General features: G+C 36.0%; 1 long non-coding RNA gene across 2 annotated transcripts; it reads right to left on the bottom strand.

Moving 5' to 3' along the window:
* Window positions 1-2,352: 2,352 nt before the first annotated feature.
* LOC148829804 (uncharacterized) lies at window positions 2,353-18,302 on the bottom strand. Of its 2 annotated transcripts, none has more exons than XR_016091445.1 (3): window positions 18,197-18,302; window positions 11,327-11,568; window positions 2,353-2,586 (listed from the first exon to the last, which is right to left on the bottom strand). It is a non-coding gene; the product is annotated as an uncharacterized LOC148829804 (long non-coding RNA). The 2 variants fall into 2 exon arrangements; XR_016091444.1 differs by having other exon boundaries at window positions 11,480-11,568.
* Between the last annotated feature and the right edge of the window lie 4,069 nt (window positions 18,303-22,371).

Genomic DNA, 22,371 nt, shown 5'->3' with positions numbered 1-22,371 from the left:
GTCCAGCCTCCATTTCTCTATAAAAATTTACTCTGTTGCACACACACACACAATAGAAGGAGGAACCGCTGTCAGAAGGGAAGATATGTTCAAAATATCGCAAATATCGATCATGTTGCGATATTTTGAAATATAAAAGTCAATTGATTGTCCATAATATCGCTATTCTATTTTTTCGAAGAAATGTTTGTTAAAAGAAAAGTCCGGTACCAGCTGGATTTGAACACACAACCTACCAGTTGCTAGTCACGCACCTAGACCAGTCGGCTACAACACAGCTCGCATGAAAAGGCAGGCGAAACAGCCCTACACAGCCCTGTCGCAGCACACGAATACCATTATTAAATTCCTTAGATACGCGATTCCATATTATATTCCCTTTTAATCAAATTCTAAAAGTATGCTTGTTGACTCCGGTATCACGTTAGTTAAAGACTTCAAAGCTTAAAATGTTTAGGGAGAAATGGAATACTGGTGTGTATTTTTTTCTTTAAAGTACCAAGACCAGCTATATACTGTATGTTTATGTTCCAAAATTAATATCGTTTATGGCCTTCACACGCGTTACAGTATGCTCCTATTCTTTTTATGCTCAGCTACTAAGATTTCCCTTCAGTGGTAAAATTCAATATCTACAACGGGCACAGCAAAGACGTTTACTGTAAGTCTTTCTACGACAGACCAACGAACCACGAGTGCCCCTGTTGGTCAACCAATCACTTACTGCGGTGCCACGCGTCATCTTGCGTCATACTGAGCGACGTCACCTGCGGTACGTGTCTGTGACGCGCACTTTGAATGGCTGCATCTGTACAGTAGTTAGTACATTGAAATGAAAGAATTGCATTGTTATTGATAAACCTTGATCAGACTCCCTAAGTTAACAACAGTCCACATGAGTTCTACAATGCAAAGGGAAAGAAACAGGTCATGGATAATTAAGTACTTGGGGAAAAAAAGGGACTGTCTTGCTTCCTGGAAAGAAACCATATGAATGATTTGAATGCTTCCAGTAAATGTATATAGCTGATATCTCACAGCTTTTGCAGAAAGTATTGAAAAGATCATGACAAAGGATATACAAATTTACTAATGGTCACTTACAGTAGATATACGTGGGATGTGGAAGCAGACAGTGCAGAATGGAATGCTTCTTCTAAGTTATTGATTAATTTATGCAATTAATTTATGCACTTTATCAGAATACATTCTGTTTGAATGTGGTACACTGTAAAAACAAAGAAATATAATTTGAAGCAGCAGAGCATCCCATGGGGAATATTATTAATGTCAGTTTAAGACCCAATCAGACCACAAACACAAGCTGAAGCTCAGCTTTAGAGAACCAATTTGCACTGAATGGTATTTGGGTGTATCTGTAGGTTAATTGACTTTATACATTAATTGCCTATTCCTTTATACATTAATTGCAGTAAAGGATGATTACCTTCCATAAATCTAAAAGTTACTATTAAGAGCAATAGAGAATGCACACGATCTCTGGCAAGCTAAGCAGATGTTATCTTGGGAGGTATCTTGTTGTGTGCTTGAAGTCCAGCTACTTTCATCTTCTTTGACACTCTTGCTTTCAATCTGAAACCTTTAGGCCTCAAATTTATTTACTCTTTTACAAAAATCCCTTCTCTTTTTGGTTCAGTCAAGGGCCTTTATTTGTGTTTGCTTTTACCATATCTTTCAAAATTCTTCTTCTGTTCTCTTCTAGTGTGATAACCTTTTCTGAATTGTGGGAACAGAACCACCTTCGGAAACCTGGAATGTAGCTTGCAGACGATATGAGAAACCCAATGGAGATGATGCCAAATGATCATAGCTTCAATATTTGAGGTGCCCACATGGAAGAGAGCATGTTTTGGTGCAAAGATGAATTAGTGGTTTTCTCAGGAATCTTACAACCAGGTAAACGTGAACAACTACAAATGTACAAATGTTAATCCATCAGCACAACATGTAATAATAATCATTGCTTACACTTATATAGCGCTTTTCTGGGCACTCCACTCAAAGCGCTTTACAGGTAATGGGGACTCCCCTCCACCATCACCAATGTGCAGCATCCACCTGGATGATGCGACAGCAGCCATAGTGTGCCAGAATGCTTACCATACATCAGCTATCAGTGGAGAGGAGAACAGAGTCTATTCAAGATGGGGATTATTAGGAGGCCATGATTGGTAAGGGCCAATGGGGAATTTGGCCAGGACGCCCCTACTCTTTTCAAGAAACGCCCTGGGATTTTTAATGACCACAGAGAGTCAGGACCTCGGTTTTACGTTTCATCCGAAGGACGGCGCCTGTTTACAGTATAGTGTCCCTGTATTAGGATTAGGGGCATTAGGATCCACATGGACTGCAGACCCCACTAACACCTCTTCCAGCAGCAACCACAGGTTTTCCCAGGAGGTCTCTCATCCAGGTACTGACCAGGCTTACACCTGCTTAGCTTCAGTGGGTTGCCAGTTGTGAGTTGTAGAGTGATATGGCTGCTTCATATGAATGAAGACATGGTGTGCAGAAGTTGAATTCAGCCTTTTTCGCCATTGGAAGCCTTTTCATGGCAAAAGCCATCTGTAAAGACAGGATTTCACTTAAATTAGATGGGCACCAGTCGGATTGGCACCAGGGTCCAGAAAGAAGTAAAGAAACATTGAAACGAGAAGGGAAAAAGGGAGAAGTCAAAGAAAAAGTTATATTATAAAGAAAAAGGGTATTACAGGGTATAAAATACTGGAGATAAAACCTTCACTAGCATCTCAGTGATGGACATTAATGTAACTTTAGTGGAGACACCCTGTTCCAGAGAGATAGAAAAAACGGAGAAAAAGAACAGTATTCAGGTTCAGGAATTATAAAATAAAAATAGTGTTAGGGTATGCTATAGACCAGATGTTGGCAACCTCCCAGAAGGGGCATCCCAAGAGTTTGTATTTGTTTGCCATTTACACTTTTTAATGTCAATAATAGATCAACTTACTTTTTCAGTAATATAAACATAATGACTTCTGAAATTAATACATTAATATTGTTACAAATGGGGGGTTACTAACATGGGGAAAATCAGGAACTGGCAGAGTGGATAAATCAATAAGTAAATTAAATAATCATAACCTCCATATTGTAAGGATTTTGCCAAGAATATACCCCTAGCAGTTGGTATAGTTAGAGGCAGTAAAGGAACAAGTAATAAGTTTATTCCATGCTGAAAAGAGAAGAGAGAAAACACAACATTTTGGCTGTGGAGTCTTCTTTGGGTGTAAAAGGCTCCACAGTCGAAACATTGTTTCCTTTCTTCTCTTTTCAGCATAGAATAAACCTATTACTTGTTCCTTTGCAGCCTATGCATGCTGATGCAGCTACCCACCTGAACTAAATAGTTAGAGGCATGTGAGCTCTTTGTTCTCTGGAACCGTTTTGTTGAAAAGAGTACTAATCCAGGCACATTTACTGCATATTTATTTAAAATTTTTACAAATATTTATTTATACAAATTAAAACAAGTATTTATTAAAAGTGACAATTCACACACTAAACTACATTCAACACACAGGTTTACAAGTTTACAAACAAGACTTTCCGAAGTCCTACTGTACCTCTCAACCACCCAGAAAACCCCCAGACTGCTACCAAGCATTGAAGCTCACAAAGGCCTAGGAAGGCTCTAAGAAGAGCTAAGGTGCCTTCTAAACTAAATAAGATACCCATTGTGTCTAGATTTTTAGTGACACTTCCATTGTTACCTACCTCATCCTGTAACACTATGCATTTAGTGTAATACTTCCTTTGCTTTACACTTTTTGCACTTTAAGCAGCATGCAAGCCTCTGAGTGTGCTGTTATGAACTGACTACAAGATGGATAAAGAACTGACTGACTGTGAAAATACATGTTTGCAGAGGTATGTTGATCCAAATGCTGAGAAATATTCCAAATTATGATATTTTAAACATCACTGGTATTAAATCAAGCTTAAATTAAATAGTGGTTTATGTATTTTCCTTTCAAAGTTGTTACCATCTGAAAAATTGCGTCTCAAAAATAACTAGGCATTTAAATGATTAACTGAAAGCTGTGAAAATATTCACAAATCACCCACACCAAAAATGTTGACATATATAGGTGGTTATGTTAAGATGCCATTGAAGTTCCATAAAAATGCAAATTGACAGAATATTGAACTTTGAGCTAACTTTAATGTGATGCATTTCAAAATCCTCAATACCAGTCCACTGAAACACTGAAAAATCCATGTCACTGTTGTCAAAGCTGTCTGGTTTAGTGAGAAAAGAAAACTTCTGGGCAAAACTTTGGAGATCCTGGAATCTGACAGGAATTTCTAATGCCAGTTCTGTTATGTGCATTCTAAAAAATGGCACGTTTTGCAAGTAATTCTGTTTCAGAAAGACATGTAACAGTTTGATCTGCACCCTGCTAATGGAGGTTGAGTTCATTCATATGTCTGGTGATGTCAACTAGAAACATTAGTTTTGCAACTCATTTTTCATAATGCAGTTTGGGGTAGTTTTGAACTTTTTCTGACAAAAAGATCTTCATCATATTAAGACTAAACAATCCTATGGCTTTATAATGTTTAACTTTACACTTAAGTGTGAAATATTATAAACAGATTGGATTACAAGCTTACCTGTGAAAACAAAAGACAGTGCAGTAAATAAACAAAGGATATTGCTTTTAACTGGGTACTCCAGTATGTTGTAGAGTATTATAGAAAAGTCAAACGTAGTTCATATCATTTTGTTAAATTGATTTCTTCATGGTTTATTAGACTTTTATTAAACTAAGACGTTGTTGTTATAGGAGACTTCAACTTTCCCCACATAGACTGGAAAAAAAACTAAAAAAATGTCAGAAGTAGAAACTTCATGGGATATAGAGTTAACAACTGCTTTCATATCCGGTATGTCAGAGCTCCTACAAGGTAAAATGCACGGATTGATCTAAACATTTCAAACAATCAAGAGTAGGCAATCTGAGGTGGGAGATCCATTAAATAACTTTAAAGTGATAGAACAGTAATCAACAGGCATGTATGCAATGGGTTTGCTTACTTCACCTTGTCTGAGTTGACCCACTCATTGACTGGGTTCAATGTTGAGGAGGAAGGTGTGGACTTTGGAACCCTTACTTTATATTAAATCCTATATGCAGCAAAATTATTTGTCAGGATTTCCTACCATAGTTTAATTCTGCATGTTTGTAAGAGAGAGCAATTGTCTATATGTTCTGTAAGTATACTCTGCATATACAGTATCAATCCTTCAAAATGCTGAAAAAGATTTTAGTACTTTATAGAACTTTTTGATAAAGAAGGGGGTCAATTAAATATTTACATAATAATGATAGAAGTAGAACCCAAATCTGAAGAGTGGCTTTTTGTGAATAGTAAAATAGAGTGATCAAATATTACTTGTGATTAAAATAATAATCCCCTTGAAACTAGATGATAGGCTTTTCAATTAATAACATAAAATGAAACTATAATGCACTAGCAAACTGGGAATTAACAGCTGGTAACCAGCTGAATCCTCTTGAGACATCTTCCATCTGTTCTTAACATAAATTAATATTCCTGTGTAAATACATTTATCTTGAATTATCAATGGCCTGAAAATAGATATATTATCACCAGTTTTATTAGTATTTTGTTTAATTGTTACTATTCAAGAAATGATTAAGTGTTTTTCATCTCAAAATTATTATTGAATTCACTGATTTACATATTTAATGAATGGATATATGTCATAGTTTAATGGGTAGATAAATAGATATAAATTAAATGGTTAGTTTCATTTTATTATAATAGTATTTACACATGGTGATCCCTGCTAATAAATATTTCTCAAAAGCTGAGTTTAATATGAATAAACCTACAGCTTTTTCTTTCTCATGTTAGTTTGACAAAGTCACAAACAGTGGAAAAAATCTGGTATTATTGTGTGATTATCACTGACAAGGAGAAATACAATTGAGCCTTAACTCTGCTATCCCCTGTAAAATTCATACAAATAAAAATAAAACATTTATTCCTTTAAAAATATACTGTGTCATTGCTAATCTGTGCTAGTAGTGTACTTTTCATCCAGCTACAACCCTGGTAGGAAAGGAAACCCATTCTTAAACTTAGCATTTGCAAAAGAAAACATGAATGTTCGATTGAAATAGTACCAGTGAATGTTTCGTTTTTTGTTTTAGTTATTTACATGAATAATTATTCAAGTACAGTAAATCATGCCATGTTTTCTAGATATTCGATAATTTTCATATAGAAATATTACACTGAATTGAGTTGTGTTTCTCCTCTCTGTTAGAGGTATAGATCTTGATGATGCTTGAGAGTTTCGTAATATAAAAACGTACTGTAGATCTGTTGAATCAAAAAGCTTATGTCTTAGTGATTAATGTACATAATGCTATTTATTATATAAACTAAGAATTAAAGGTTCCAGACCTTTAAGTTTTTTCCTCTACATTCTTGACAAGCCAATACACACAATTTCCTCTTTAACAGAACATTTCTTAATCAATAAAAATATATTAAGATTATATTAATTTCTTATTTTCAAGAATAAATCTAAGGGGTAAGTTAGGCATGTCAATGAGCATTCAGCCTACATTAGATGCCAGAAAAAGGTTCTCTGGGAGAAAGCCAAAGGGAAACAGTTTTTCTTCCTTTGTTCTCCTTCTGTTGTTTGGGGAATTTGCTTGTTGCTGCTGGCAATGAAATCTTTGCAGGGTAGTAAGAATTACAGGTCACTGATATAAAAGTATACAGTACATTGAATACCATACCATTATATACGGCATTTATCTAATAAACAATGATGTCAAAGAAATTCTTTATTAAGGCACTGGACAGTATATTTTTTGTTCTATTGTAGAAAATGTATTAATAGGTTTACAATATTTTATTTTATTTTTTTCAGGGCTTCTAAATGCTTTCACAATATTAATTCAAAAGAACTCAGCAGATGGCTGACACCTTGTTGATTTTGTTACATAGTACATCACTGCCAAAGATAAAAGCTTTCTTTCTTCAATCTGCATTTTAGTTTCCTATATTTCTAGTTTTTAAAACTAGAAAATGCCATTGTTCATTTTTAGAGGCATTCATAATTAGCAAAGTGAACTGATGCCAAGCCAGCCTTTTTACAATTTAAAATGGTGTTTAGGCAGAATAGCACTTAACAGTAGAATGTAATAGGTAATGCACAGCTAATTCTAAACAGAGATTCACAAGGAAAAACTTCACTCAGTAAAGCACATTCATTTAGGAATGATTATTGAGGTGTTAGGCATGAGACATTTTGGCTTAACATTCTTGACTGAGGGCCAGTCACCTTGCTGTAGGATGATGAAGGAAGGACTTCTATACAATGAAGGAAACTAAGAAAAGGGTAGTTTCAATGGTAAAGGTAGGGGATACAGACAGAAAAGTGTGAGAAAGAGGCTTACTGTGGTATTTATAATTTTTCAGGAATTGGCATCATGGAGAATTCTGAGTTAGAGTAGTATAGTTTAAGGAGACCTTGGTTGTTGTTATACCTCCCAAACCTTTATCTAAAACTCCATATAGTATTGGCTGTGCTGACCAATTGCCATACTTTCTTCTAATACACCAAATAAAATCCCCAAATAGTTTGATAAAATAGCTACAGTGGTCATACTGACACGATGCTGAACTATTTTGAACTGAAATATGACTCAGAGCAGAATGGCAAATGTGACCTTTGGAAGCTCGACAGCACAACTACATAGACAGGAGCCTTGTTTGGATTTTCAAAGTGCACACCACATAGAAATGAATGAGTGAATAATATCTTCGCTGAAATGTTTGTAAAGAATGCAGAGGTATTTCTTTTGAAATACTGTATGGTATACAGAAGAAATGTGTCATACCAAACATCTGATGTAAAAGCTTGACTGTAAGAATACACAGGACATATAAATCGGTAAAAGAAAGAAAAGCAGCACTGTGAAAAGTAACAAATATACCAATCATAACATACAGTATGAGAACATACATTTGAGAAGATGTTTAATTTGCATCACACCCCATAGTTGACTACTAAGGCTGTTACCAGTTTATTTGGCTACTGTCTCAGCACGGCTTTTGAAGCCTGTTCAATGGAACATGCATATTTGATAATTGATAACTATTATCAAGTATTGGAACAAGTAAAGGTAAGTTCCATGCTGAAAAATAAAAAGAAGAAAAAACATTTCAGCTGTTCTTCTGGTGTGAGTGAAGTCTTTTTCAGGTTCTTCAGTCACACCAGAAGAAGACTCAACAACCCAAATGATATGTTATTTTTTTACTTTTCAGTAAGAATTCATATTTTCTTGTTCCTTTGCAGACAACACAAATTGACACAGCTTTCCACTCAAACATCTACAGTATTATGAATATTGCTGTATTCAATAGCACAGTCTTTACCTAATGTTTGAATGCTTAGTGAAATGGATGTAGATGCTACAAGCTTTGAGGAATTGACCCATTATCAAAGACAAATGCTACACATGCTTTCAGTGCTGGTTCTGAAAGACATGACAAAAAATATCAAAGTACTGAAACCACTACAACTTGCTGTCCAGGCAATGCCTCTTGAAAGTCTTGATTGAAATGTGCTGAAGGATAACACTATTGTCATATGTGATTTCTGATCCAACATTTGGACTGAATTGTGTGAAAGATTTATTATAAATTCTTAAAAATTAAATGTAACATAAACTACTGTACACTGGTCCTGGACCTGTAATACAAGTATCCTTTTTTTGTGCCCAATATCAACCCAGCACTTTACAATAAAGTGTAGGGTTTACTTATTGCCACAGAAAAGTTGTTCAGCAGTTGTTCCAAAACTGGATATTGATGCTAGATTCACTGTTATCTTCATTACCTTCTTGGTTTTCAATACAACAGTGTGAATATAAAAGCACTTGTGAACTCTAACTTATCTATATAGTGTACTGTATGTTGATTAATTACACATTTGTGAACTTGTAAGATGGTTTACCTGCAGCTAGCTATTATGATGCTTTCGGATATGTCACTTTCTGCTGTTGTAGTCAGCAAACGCAGAATGTGAATTTGTATCAGAATGTGTATTAAACAGTATTATCGGAAGTACTATTACATAAATTAAAACACATGTGTAGGGCTATCATTCCAACTATACAAAAGGAATTAAAGGATGTTTTTTATATTAGAAGAACTTATCACCATTCAGTCAAGAGGGGTAACACCCTTCGAATGGATGCCCAAAAAGGAAGCAAAACTAACCCAGGTAATTGTAGACCAATAAGTCTTAACTGTATTAAATGTAAAGTTCAAAAGCATTAATAACAAGTAAAATAGAGGATTATCTGTGTTACGTCCCAGTGTGTGGTCTGTGTGTTTTTGTTATGTTCCGCACTGCTGACCTTTGATTGTTCTCCCTCCCCCCATTGGCCCACCATTACACCACTGTTCCGTATGACATCATCATCAATCAGCATCTCAGCCAATCAGAGTGCATCTTATTCTGTATATAACATGGAGGTCTTCAGGAAGAGGAGGCCTTTCGTTTGACTTTGGTCTTGTTTGGTTTTTGTTTTGCTTCATTTTGCATTGGTTATCGCTTCGTTTCGCTTTCGCTTTTGCTTCGGCTTTGTTGGTTTGTTGTTTTGTTTTGTGTGTGTATTTTCGTATAGCTTTCGCTTTGTTGTTTTTGTTGGTTTCCGTTTGTTTCTTTGTACTTTCGTTTGTTTGTGTTTATCCTTGTTTCGCCATTACCTTGCCCTAACGTGTTACATGGTCAACCTTTGTGTTCTTTTGTACCCTGTTCCTGTTGATTACTCTCATTTTCCCTTATTTGTATTCCTAGTTCACTTGTGTATTTGTGTGAACTTTTGTGTAAAGGGTTAGTTTAGGTTGGTGGGTACATTTTTCTCACACGTAGTTGATTCTTGTATTAGTCACACTAGTTTAGTACGGGTGAGTGCTGTTTGTCTTGTATGGTTTTGGGTAGTCAGTGGAGGTTAGCTAGGGTGTTGAAGACGCCGAAGACTGTGTGTTTTGGGTTTTCTTTTCTAATCAGATTAGCTTTCCCTCACTTTCCTAGCCAGCTCCATTTTGTTTGTTATTTTCTTTTCTTTGGCACCACTCTAGTTCCTTACCTTGTGTGTTATTGTGTCCTATTTTGAACCAGTCACTTATTCAACTTAACCCTTTACCCCTAGACACTTGGGGTCGTAAAAATCTGGGTACTATTATGTACTATTATTAGCATGTTTCTCCAAATGTGGTTCCAGAGACTGTAGGTTTTCATGCCAATTCATCTCCTAGCAACCCAAACAGTTCATTATTGGCTTAATATGATGTACTTCTCTCAGTCCTTGAGATGGTGTTGCTTTAAACAGGTCTAGAAAACCTCAAGACACAGCAGTCAGGTCTTCCAGGATCAGGAATATCCCTATTATATGGGATAGTCAGCAACGGCATGTAGTCTCCCTGGAGCTGAGGTCTCTGATGAAAATGCAAATGCTGTTGTTCCTGTTGAGGCTCATAGCACAGTATAAAGAATGCTGTTTCCATACTTGCTGAATTGCGAGTCTTTGAAAAGAAACTGAAATGCTATGGTGAACAAGTGGAAATATTAAGCAAATAACACATCACATGACCAAGGACATTGTGTGCTAAAGAGGCTTTCAGCTTTTCCTGGCCATTAGAAGCCCTTCCAGGGTAATAACCATCTGTACATACTGTACATGATAAAACAAAATGCAAAATAGCTACTTTTAGTATTGGAGAACTGATACTGTAGCATTAGAGATTTGTGATGTAATTGAAATCACTGAAACACAGTTTTCAGTGTGATGGTAATCGATATAACATTAGAGACAGGAAAGATGTAACTAAAGACAGGAAAGATGGAAGAAGTGGAAGCTTAATCACAAATAGCATTCAGTCAGAGAATCATAGATAGGACAAATGTCTTAGAATCTACTGTATAGTGCTTGCTATTTGTGTTTGCACTCCATAGCACTTTCACATATTCTCCAATCTGATAAAGCTAAAAATGTTGAAAAGGTGTAAATTAGATTTTTAAAGAAAGAATAAGAAAATTGGAAAATAGCATATGGTATACTGTAACTATTCAGACATTTGCCACAGCAGTCCCAGGTCTGTCCAGGAGTAAAACAATAGTTAGAAAGGTCACAAAATTATTGAAATAATGTTATGACTGCTGTCCTGCAGCATCACTCGGCCTGTGGTTGCCCTGGGAAACTGGAGCATTCTCAAGAGGACTCACAGTTTTTCAGGGGTTGTCTGTCTGACAGGATCCACTTCCAGCTGATCTGTTCTGATTATTAATTAGGAATCCAGTCATTCGATTATCCATTTTCCTTTATAATGCCGAGGCATCTCTGTTGCAGTGCTTCATCATTATTCTCACCCTACTCACTCAGTGGCAGTACAGCCCTCACGCTCTCTGGTGTTCACTGGTTCTGCGGGCTGAATCTTCAGTGGCTGATTCCAGGCACTTCATCTGTCCTGGTGGTGAGAAAATAAAGCACAGGAGAGCAAAGGACGGAGTAGGTGAGAACGGGCGTACAAGGTGAAAAAGAGTCCTTTCGAACTGAACAACACATTGGAACAAACAGCAAACTACATACATACCTTGGACTGACTATGAGTTGATGAGGGTGTTTTGACACTGAAGGAGATGTGCAGGTTTCCTACACCAGTAAAAGTAGGCTCTTCAACATCAACCCCCCATACAAATCTGGCTGTGAATATCTGAAAGTGTAATCAACCCATTGTTGTATATGGTAGTAACATGTGGGATCTACTCACAGGCTAGTAATAAACTAAATGGGATAAACACCCCATAACACCCTGCACTGAGGTCTTTAAAAAAATCCTCTGAGAAAAACAACTACCAATTCATGCAGGGCCAAATTAGGACAATACCCATTACCAATTAACATACAGAATAGAACAAAAAAATATTTGTTACACCTGAAAAACAGTGACGAAGGCTGTACAACCAGAATTATAAGGATGTTCCTTATTAGCAGCTTATTAGCAGCTGAGCAATGAGAAGTGTCTGGAACTGAGTAATGACTGGGCAAAGTAGAGGTGAATCCTAGAGAAAATCCTACTTGAGCCATATTTTAGCAAGACAGTGATCAGAAGCACAATGCCAGAGGCAAAGTGGAGTGGTTTGACATAAAGAAAATTAATGTCAAGAATGTTCCTGTCAAAGTCCTGACTTGAATCCAATAGAATATACAGTGAAATTTGAAGATTCCAGTCTTGTTTGAAGATCAACTATCCCCAGCAATCTTCTCAGAAATAAAGGAATTCTGACTGGATAAAGGGGCAAAAATGACAACGTCCCAAATTTATACTGTACTATACATTGTTTTAGACCTATCCTAAAGGACTGAAAGCATCATTTTTGCCAAAGATTTTGCTGCTAATTACTAAGTTAAGGGGCTGAAATACTTCACTAAATACTAATTAATGATTTTTCCTTTTTTTATATATTTTTACAGGTTTTACTGAGATTCAAATTTGTTCTTCATGGTTAACAGTGTTCAATTTGTTCATAACATTTTTTTAAGGCAAAAGTTCATTTGAATTATTTTACAGTACAATTCCTGTAATTGATCAAATCTTGATGTTATACTTTGCAAACTCATAAAAATGTTTATCACAAAATAAAACTGCACAAAAACAAATTGTGCCACTGGACTTCTAGTGAAGTTTCAACCACATTATTTTTGTTGTTGCTCACTCACAGCTACTCATTGTTTACACTGTCTGAACATATTTTTATCCACCTACATGCAGATATATAGATCAATATAGATAAATAGTTAAGAGGCTACTGCCATAATCAGTTTGGTCATACAAATAATTAGAGAGCCAATTCATCCCAAGCACTTTGCAAGTTGCACTTTGCACTGTATTTGAAGCAGACTAAAAAAAACATTCAAAATGCAAGTCCAGATATCAGTTATAATGCAATCTTAAACATTAGTACTGTACTTCATTACTCATCGTGTTACAAAAAGTGGGTTTGAAAAGTGCAGATAATGAAAAGATGATTGATGAAGCAATTATTGACAGTAGGATAACAGTAATAGAGTGGGGTAGGTAGCAGGACTTAGAAATATACTGTCACAGCAGTACTAAAGGTACAGCATTATGGAACCTTTTGATAATAGTGAATTAACACAACACATCACGGCAAGGAATATAAATACAGATATTTTAGTCTTTAACTTATCCATACCTTCTCTTTGTCCGGTGTTGTTGTGTTGTGGCTACCAGTACAGGTGCACAGGTGAATTGTACAGTACATTAATGGTTTTTTATTTTCATCTGCCCTATGAGTGTGTGCTGCCTTGTGTCCGTTGCTTGCAAGGATAGTCTCCAGCTCCCACACTAACCTGAATTGGATGCAGTGGTTACAAAATGGGTAGATGAATGAAAAATATTTTCATATTTTCTATTTTATTTTTAGATGTTTTTGAATTTTTTTTTTTTCTGCATTGGATTTATGACAGTGGAAGGCTGGAGAAGAAGCAGGATCTGGATAAACAGGATATCGTACAGTAGGTGTATTTCCTCTGCATCCAATAGCATCTCAGGATATACTGACTTTTAGGTGAAGATGTTGGCATTTGCTTTGAAGGTCAATGGGAATGATTTAGGTGCAACAGGTGAGGTGGATGTGGAAAGCAGTGGTTGGGTAAGAAAGAAATCACGAAATGAATACACAGCACAACTTTTCATTGTTGTTGAAGTAAGCAAGTATATCACATGTAATGTACTAGTATTGTAAACATCTGTTTACATTATAGTCCTTTATGTGCACATTTATTCATTCTGTACAATAAAATGAATTACAGTGCTAAAATGTTTGTAAAATGCATATTACATATATATAAACATACTGTAATAGATTGCCACATGTGTAATTGTAAGCTACCAATCAGGCTTACTTTCATTGGTCTCCTCAGGAAGTTTTCATTATTGCATGTTGGAGCGATGGATGTGTGAAGCATTCATGAAGAATAAGAAACGTTTGTAGTACTTCTGCAAATTGGGCCACTTGCAGGGCCTTGCAAATAATTCACCCTTTTCTAATAATATATTTTTTTTAATGGCACACAGTAGATATTCTTTTAATTGTGTGAATTGTCAAATACATTTTGTGCTCCTGCACTAATGGAGTTTTTAACAATAGATCGGGTGGGATAGTAGCAACCAAGGCCTACCTCTTCTGTGCTACTCTAACTTGTAACTCTAAATGACAGTATTCCTAAAATTACAAATACAATTTGTAAGCCCCTATCTCTTGCTTGCATTCATCTTTTTGTATCCTTTCTCCATGCCATCTCCATCTTTGTAGCTACAGTGACTCTTGGTTAATTTCTCTCTCTGTATGGGGGTCCACACTTCAGTGTCAAGTGGTTGGCCCTCAGGCAAGCAGGTTAAGTCATGGTATCTTAAGCTTTACTCCTCAATTAACATTTCTAAGTGCATTTTCTTACTGGGCGATGTTTTACCTCATGAAACATCCGTTAGCAATAGCAAAGAGGGTTAGTAATTATGCAATCAAAACATTTTAGTTTCTGATTTTTCTTTGCCCTTTTACAGACTTTTAAGTTCTTTCACCCATAAAAGTTTATCAGTTGAGCATTAAAGTTTGATTAAAATCTTTTCTTTAAAAAGGTGTGTACATTATTTCTAATTCAAGATAATGTGATGTCATTAGAATAGGGGCGATACTTTTGCAGGGCATGTAAAGTGATGTTATTATTATTATTATTATTATTATTATTATTATTATTATTATTATTATTATCAGCAATAAAACTCTGTAACATTGAAGAAAGAATCAACAAATGGAGGGGTATGACAGTATAATGAAAATTTTTATTTTTGCACATTTCGCACCTATCCCCCAAAAGACTGGGGAAAATCATTAGAAGAGTCAACAGCTGAAAATGAAATGGAAAACAAGGATAACAATTGCTTCCTTACTGTTAGTCAGGACACCTGCTAGAGGAAATTGCTGATTGATTGAGTGTTTTCAAACAGTCAAGACAGTGAGGAAATATCGGATGTTGATCAGAACATGGTATCTTTTGGAGTATATTTTTAAATACGTAGAGTTCAATATGTTTATAATTTCAGGATTTTCAAAGAATGAGGCAGAGGTCAGAAAAAGTGGAATCTGGTAACCTTGGTATGGAATCAGAAGAAAATAGCCTACTTCAAAGATATTCTGCTTAAAGCACAAAATAGATTAATCACAGCAAAAAAAAAACAAAAAAACAAATCAAAGGCTTTAAAGAAGTGAATCAAATAGTTCAAATAAAAATAAAAAGTCAATTAAGTAAAATATTGAGACAAAAAGCACTTTAAAAAATTAGAAAAGGATTTTGTGTTAAAAGAACAGGATTAAGCTAAAGAAAAGAAGCATAATGAACTGCAAGCAGAATTAAAATGGACAGTAGAATACCCAATAGTAAGATAGAAAAGTAAACAAGAGATATTCATAGACCATTAAAAAACTCATCCAGCAGTGACTCAAGACAGGGGTAATACCCATTAACTGGGTGAGAAAACCTAACATAGTAATTTAGGCCAATAACTCTTATTTCTTTTAAATATAAGGTTATGGGAATGATAATTAAAGCCAAATTAGAGGTTCAGCTGTATGACAGTAAGATTCTAGAGGATAGTCAACATGGATTTAAAAATGTAGGTCCTGCCTAATTAACTTCTTAGTGATCTTTGAACAAGCAACAGTAGCAAAGGATACTGTACAAATATTAAAAGTACAAGCAGTACATAAGAAAAACAATCCTCCAGAGTGTAATGGTACTGTAACAACTGTACTTAAGGAAGCAAGAAATTCTATCCATAAGCAATTAGTAAAAATGCTTAATGGATTACTCATACGCATGATTATAGATTACAATAAATCTTCATTTTCATGTAAAGTTAATTGCAATTAAACAAGAGAAACAAATATACAAGAAGCTGTTGTGAAGATAAATTGTTAGAGTTCTTACACAAGCCACAGCAGAATTGTATAAAATTGTATAAAAGTTCATGATGTACATGATGTTTACATGCTGTAACATACAGTATTTCAATTTCAAATTAGTCTTATTATTGTTTCTCATTAAATCTTAAATCTTTTAACAATAATCTTGATTGTAGGTGTAGTCTTAAATTAAAAAGTGACGTGTTTTAAAATAAAATTGGTAAGTGGGCATACATCAGAAGATTATAGGGTGAATGCTTCAGTTGGGGTAATGTACGTGGCGTTCCACATGGATTTGTATAAGTGCCACTATCTTTCCTTATTTATATTAACAATTCAGCTTCTGGTATAGTCAGTAAACTAGTTAACCTTGCGGATGATACCAAATTAGGGGGATTAAGAAACACTGTAGGAGCAGCACAGAAAGTTAAAAAAATAGATATAATTCAAATTATATTTACTGTAGTCAAGTCAAGGGTTTTTATCAAATAGTAACAATATTAACTATAAATACTAAGTGGGAAACTTAGTGTTTCAATTTACAAATGATTAACATAATTTAGGCATGTGGGGAAACTATAAAAAAGGCAAGCAAAATGTTTGGATGTATATTTAAAAGCATACAGTTCAAAACCAAGTTATGTTACGTTAGATGTATAACACAAATGGAAACTACTATATCTGGAAGTGTACTTACAGCTGAGAATAGGAGGCACTTATTTACACTTATTTATCCAAAGGGTTGTGGGACAATTGACCAAGCTAGAAAGCCATATTGTTGAAACCATTACTCTGGGCTTTTTAAAGAAACAACTGGATGGGATCCTTAATTTTGGATCAAAATGAGCTAGATGGGCTTTTACTATATACAATTTCTTATGATCTTATGTTTTGTAAATATAAACTGCCTGAAAAAAAGTTTACGTTCTTTGTGATTGGTACATGTGCATCCTCCTAATTTTTCAGTCTGCTGTACAGTATGTCTGTAACACAGTTGGCCCTAAAAGAAAGAGGGAGGAAAACTTTTGACTGAAAAGAAAGAGAGACAGCCAAATAAGCAACAATGGGACTCATCCATGATCCCTGGATTCTATGATCATTTCTGTTACACCACAGATAAACTAGGGCAATATCCTATCTGTAGGCAAACAGATACTAAATAAATCTATCATGTTTTATATGTTATGCTGTTTGCTGTTGTGTCTGAACTAACAAACACAATTTGTGTTGATTCTGACTTGTGTAGTACTTTGCTTCATATTTTGAACACCCATACACGGAAATCAATATTCAGAGCAGGTAATACGGGGGAAAAGAGTTAAATTAGAATTTAACTTCCTAAATCTCTCTAACAAAGCACAGTGATGAACACCTAAACAAAAAAAGTAATACAGAGTAATATTTAGTTGGAGATAGAGAGAACCTACTATACCTCACTCCAAGTAGCAGCGATAAGTACTGTAGAGAGAATAACAGTAATGGAACAGTAGAGACAGTAGGGAGTGGCTTGCAAGCTACTAAGAACGATTGTAAAACAGAAGTGAGCCAAGTCCACAGCAATTTTATCTTGCAACTTGTGATCCATTTCTGTTATCTTCACTTTTCATAGCTGATCTGCTTTTACAATTTCTCTTTTTATACATTACATATTACATACATATACTGTACATTACAGTGTTTTGCCATAGATATGATTTCTGCATGAATTGTGTTGAGTTAAACTTGAGGTAAAAGAGATATTACTAAAAAAAATATATTTTACTACATGCTCCTGGGGTGATGTGTATGTGCACTTGGTACTTTGCAAAGAGAACAGATAATCACTCATTGGAGCAAACCAAATAAATGATAACTGGATTTATTCTAATGATAAGAGTTTTGTAAGCGGGGTCAGTATCAGTATTTTTATGAGAGGTTGCCCATTCCAGTTCAGATCAGGATATGTCCCTTTAGGTTCTGAAATGTGACATCAGTCTACAAAGCAGCTTTGAAAACAAGATACTTGAAAAAAAAGAATACATTTAAAATCTAGAACATTACAATTTATTAATATGCAGAAAGTAAAATTTAATTCTGTTCTGAATTGTAAAAGAAAAATAAAATACATACTTATTACTTCATAGTTCTTGTTGTGGGAGATTCTTCATCAGAAGAGCAGGGCAGTCTTGTCTAGATTCAGTTTTGTTGAGCTTAATAAGGACAGCAATGTGCACTGGGTCTGCGCTGCAGAACAGACACACTGTGAGGGCTTCCCAATGTTTATATAGGATCAGAAAAGTTTGTTTCACAATCTGAGAGCTTGACCTTTGATATGTAACAGAGTTTGTTTTGCTTGTCTTGTTACCTGCAGCTCTTTGAGGGCTTGTCCTGTTTTATGATATTTGGGTGGGTGTGTGCCCTGTCCTTTGATATGCAAAACAAGTTGATTTGTTTGTCCTGTGTTATGTGTTTGTGAGTGTTATTCCTGGGAAGGAAATCAGTTGCTTTAGATGGTACTTTAATACACCACACAGTGTTGTTAAGTTGTAATATTGAACAGCTGGATATGTACAGTATATCTGTATGTCCCACTTCAGTTCTAAACCCCTGTGAGCGTGTACTGTATAAGTCTTACAAAACAGTTAGAAATCACAGCATAAAGCACATGCTACAACAATGTGTATAAACCCTTTAATGGAGGAAATACAAAGTTGTCATTAATCAGCATGTTGTTAATATCCAAAGTAATATTACTGTAAAGTCTGTGGGAGGTAATTACTTTTTGAGACAATGCCCTGAAGCTGCCTTAGTCAAGATTGCTTTTTAAGTGGCATCTTACAGTATATGTACATGAATGTGCTTATTTTCTGCCCTTTTCAAATAAAGTTAATTAGGCTACTGGTACATGAACAAGTACATTTTGTATATATACTGTACACCTGACTTCAACAAGAGATCTCTGCTAATTGCATCTTTAGATAGGACTGAAAGTTTGGTGATGAAAAAAATATCCTTACTCAGGAAATTCATGCTTAACAGTGCGTTTGCTGATTTTCATTTATAATCAATAGCATTCAAACTATTTCAGGATGTAGTGTTTTTCTTCCCTGTGCAGACACACTTGCTTGCTGCTTTCATTTAAAATCAGCATTTTCAATATGTTTACCATAGCAAAATGCATGCTCTAAAAACCTTGTTTCAAATGCTACCAAACAAGAATCCTACCCAAGTGAGTCATTTTCTGACATTTGAGGCAGATGAGAAAAAAGTAAAATAATTACTTCAAAGCTATTTAAAAAATCTCTATATTAAATTGCAGTTTCCATGACAACCACCATTTTCATTACAACATGACAAGGTTATTTATAGCTAATAGCAACTGGATCTTGACAGCTTTAAGCTTTTTATGGCTGACAGTTTATGTTCAAGTAATTACAGTATTAATGAGTCTGAGACAATGTTCTTGTGGTTTGACTGTCTCCTACCATGAAGCATGTGGTTGGGTGTTGTAAACTATTTCCTGCCCTTTTCAATAAACAACATAAATAACTTGTTAAGGCTTTAAAAATAACTTATCAGCTAACATGATTTACAAGTCTTGTACGGCTATTATTGCAGTAATTCCTCTTTTTCCCTAGCTGTATCAGTAAGTGTAGAAGGAGAGAAGGCTTACAGGCTCACTAGGGTTTATTGCTTCTGATAGTAACAGGTGGACATGCTAGTCACTGAGGTGGGTAAGATGTGGAGAGAGAAAGAGTGTGGCATCTGCTGGAAGCACTGAGGTAAGTTAGAAAGAATCAACCCACACTTAGGTAACAGAGTAAAAGTCAAAGGGCTGTCTGACACTGGGAGTGAAACACTACATTATACTAAGTATGAAAATATTGGTTTCATTTTTATCTTTTTAGATTAAAAATAACTTTTTACCAAAGGCAAATTTTATTATTTTTTATATCTCCAAAACAACAGCTGTCAAAGAACCAGCATTGCAATGTTCTGTTACAGTTAAGAGCATTTTAACTATTGCAAGAAACTTGTAATAAAATACAGTTGGATTTAGATAATTGGATTTAGATAATCCAACCATCTCACAGTTGTTTGTTTTTAACAACATAAAGCACATTCTTTCATCCTTATTGAACACAATTGTGTACTTAAAAACAGTGGATTGTTAACAACTGTACTTAGTCCATTAATATTTGATGATCTAACAGAGAAGAGTGAAGCATTTTACAAAAAAATCTATCAAAATATCCAAAGCAATGCCCTATTATATGACTTAAAGAGTGATTCAGAACGCATGGGAAGGCCTCTGCAGTCTGAATAATTTCAGGTTATGCAACTCATAATTAGTATGCAGGCGGGATAGGAAGAGCTAGATGTAGAAAAAGGTAATCTGCCACCAGCTCTGAATAATAATTTAGATAAATGGAATAGTTTCAGTTATAACTTTAAAACATGAACATATCAAAACATAAATAATGTATCAATGAGAAGGTACAACTTTCGAAATATTGAAGTTACCAAATGTGTTACCAATACACAAACAGCAATACATACTGTAGATTGTATCATGCAGAAATAACTTTAAATGCAAAACTAATTAGATAAATGGTCAAAGAGCTCAATTTGAACAATATAATACATATAAAAATAATATAAAAACAATTTTTGTGTTCTTGTAATTTTTTTATTGTTTATTGATGGGTGTGATCGGTGCGGAGCAGAGCTCTCAATAGAGAGCAAATTATTTGTCTCAGTAACCACAGCTGAGCGGATTTCAAGAGCTAACGATTCTTAGCTGAAGGAATACTTCAAGTACAAGACGAACACTTCCCAAGGAAGAGATCAAGCCAAGAACTTAGCCTCATGCTAGCTGAAGGCGAGTAAGGAGGTAGGAGATCAGGTCTCCTGTATGTGGAGGTTCAGCTGTGAGACAGCCTGGCCGTAGCGGGACAGCAGCTGGTGTGAGCTGCAGGTATGGGTGCTGTTAGGAGAGTGCATATGCCTTACAGGTGCAACAGAGAAGGAAGACTAGCAGCTGCAGCTAAACCCTAATAAGGGGCATAGAGAGTGAGCGACAGTTCTGGAGGGAACTAGGAGAAACTGTGGGACCTTAATCCCAGAAGGGACCAAGAAAAACAACAGTCCTGGTGGAGTCTGGGGGAGGAGAGCCTCCAGAGATAGAGAAGATTGAATTATTTAAAGAGACGGCAGCCTGTCATGGGAGAGGACGGTGCTGTCCAGGAAATGAGTGAGTGTTTAGTGAATTAGAAGTAGCAGTGAGATAAGGCAGTGCTGGCTGGGCAGAAATTCCAGGTGTGCCTGCAGCTGTATGAGTGAGAAAGCATTGGTGGCTGGGCACAAGAGTGGGTGTGCCAACAGCCTGGGGCATGAGGGAACAGTGAGAGACAGTGTGCTGAGTCGTGGCTTATTGAACTGCAATAAGAGACTCAGACATTTAGTCTGGGCACAAGAGTGAGGTGCCGCAGCCTGTCAGAGTGACGTCAAGAGGACATCATCAGCTGGAGGTTGACCTGGAAGTCCAAGGGCTGGCTGGTTGTGAGAGGACCAGTAGCTTTCGTGGAGAAGGAGCGAGGAGACTCCATGAATATAACATCTGGGAGATGGAGACTCAAAATGAGTGACGGGACAGGAGGCTCCATGAAGTTCCCAAACTGGACTAGCTAGAGGGCGGGAGCTGGAGGTGAAACTGTTCGAGCCATGGAATTTGGAAGCGAAGGCCTCGGCAAGGCGAGGGACCTCCTTGGCGAGGCGCCCAGAGGTGTCTAACTATGTGGCCTCTCATGTCTTGGTGCCGCAATGAGGAGGCTGAGAACATCACCACTCTCTAAGGAGATTGTGTGAAAAAGTGCCAAAAAGTTCCTCAGCAGGCTGTGAGGGGAATGCTTTGGACATGCCTATCCATGTCCAAGGTAGCAGCCAATACCGCCATGGTGCACAATATGTATACGACTACAAATTTGTATTCATAAATATACTGAGTATGAAAACAAACAGTAATCTTTGCCTCTAATGTATGGTTAGCATTGACAGTATGAAATACAGAAAGCCTGCTTCATTTCTTGTTGAAGCTTGAATGCACCTGTTTCTTCACAATAAAAGATATCTTCCCTAGGCATCTTTCATCCATAGCAAATTCTCCAAATCCCGTGGCCACCAGCTAATAGTAAAAAGAGCAGGAAAGTGACTGGATCTGGAGGTTCCTAGTCATGATCTGGTGCAGAGGCAGTTATTTCAGCGGGGCAGTAAAGCAGTTGGGTTGAAGCACAAATATATTTTGG

Source organism: Atractosteus spatula, chromosome 8 (genome assembly GCF_055471065.1).
Source record: "Atractosteus spatula isolate fAtrSpa1 chromosome 8, fAtrSpa1.hap1, whole genome shotgun sequence".
NCBI classification, from domain to species: Eukaryota; Metazoa; Chordata; class Actinopteri; order Semionotiformes; family Lepisosteidae; genus Atractosteus; species Atractosteus spatula.
The sequence above is the reverse complement of the archived record's forward strand: the minus strand, read 5'-3'. Positions and strand labels throughout refer to the sequence as shown.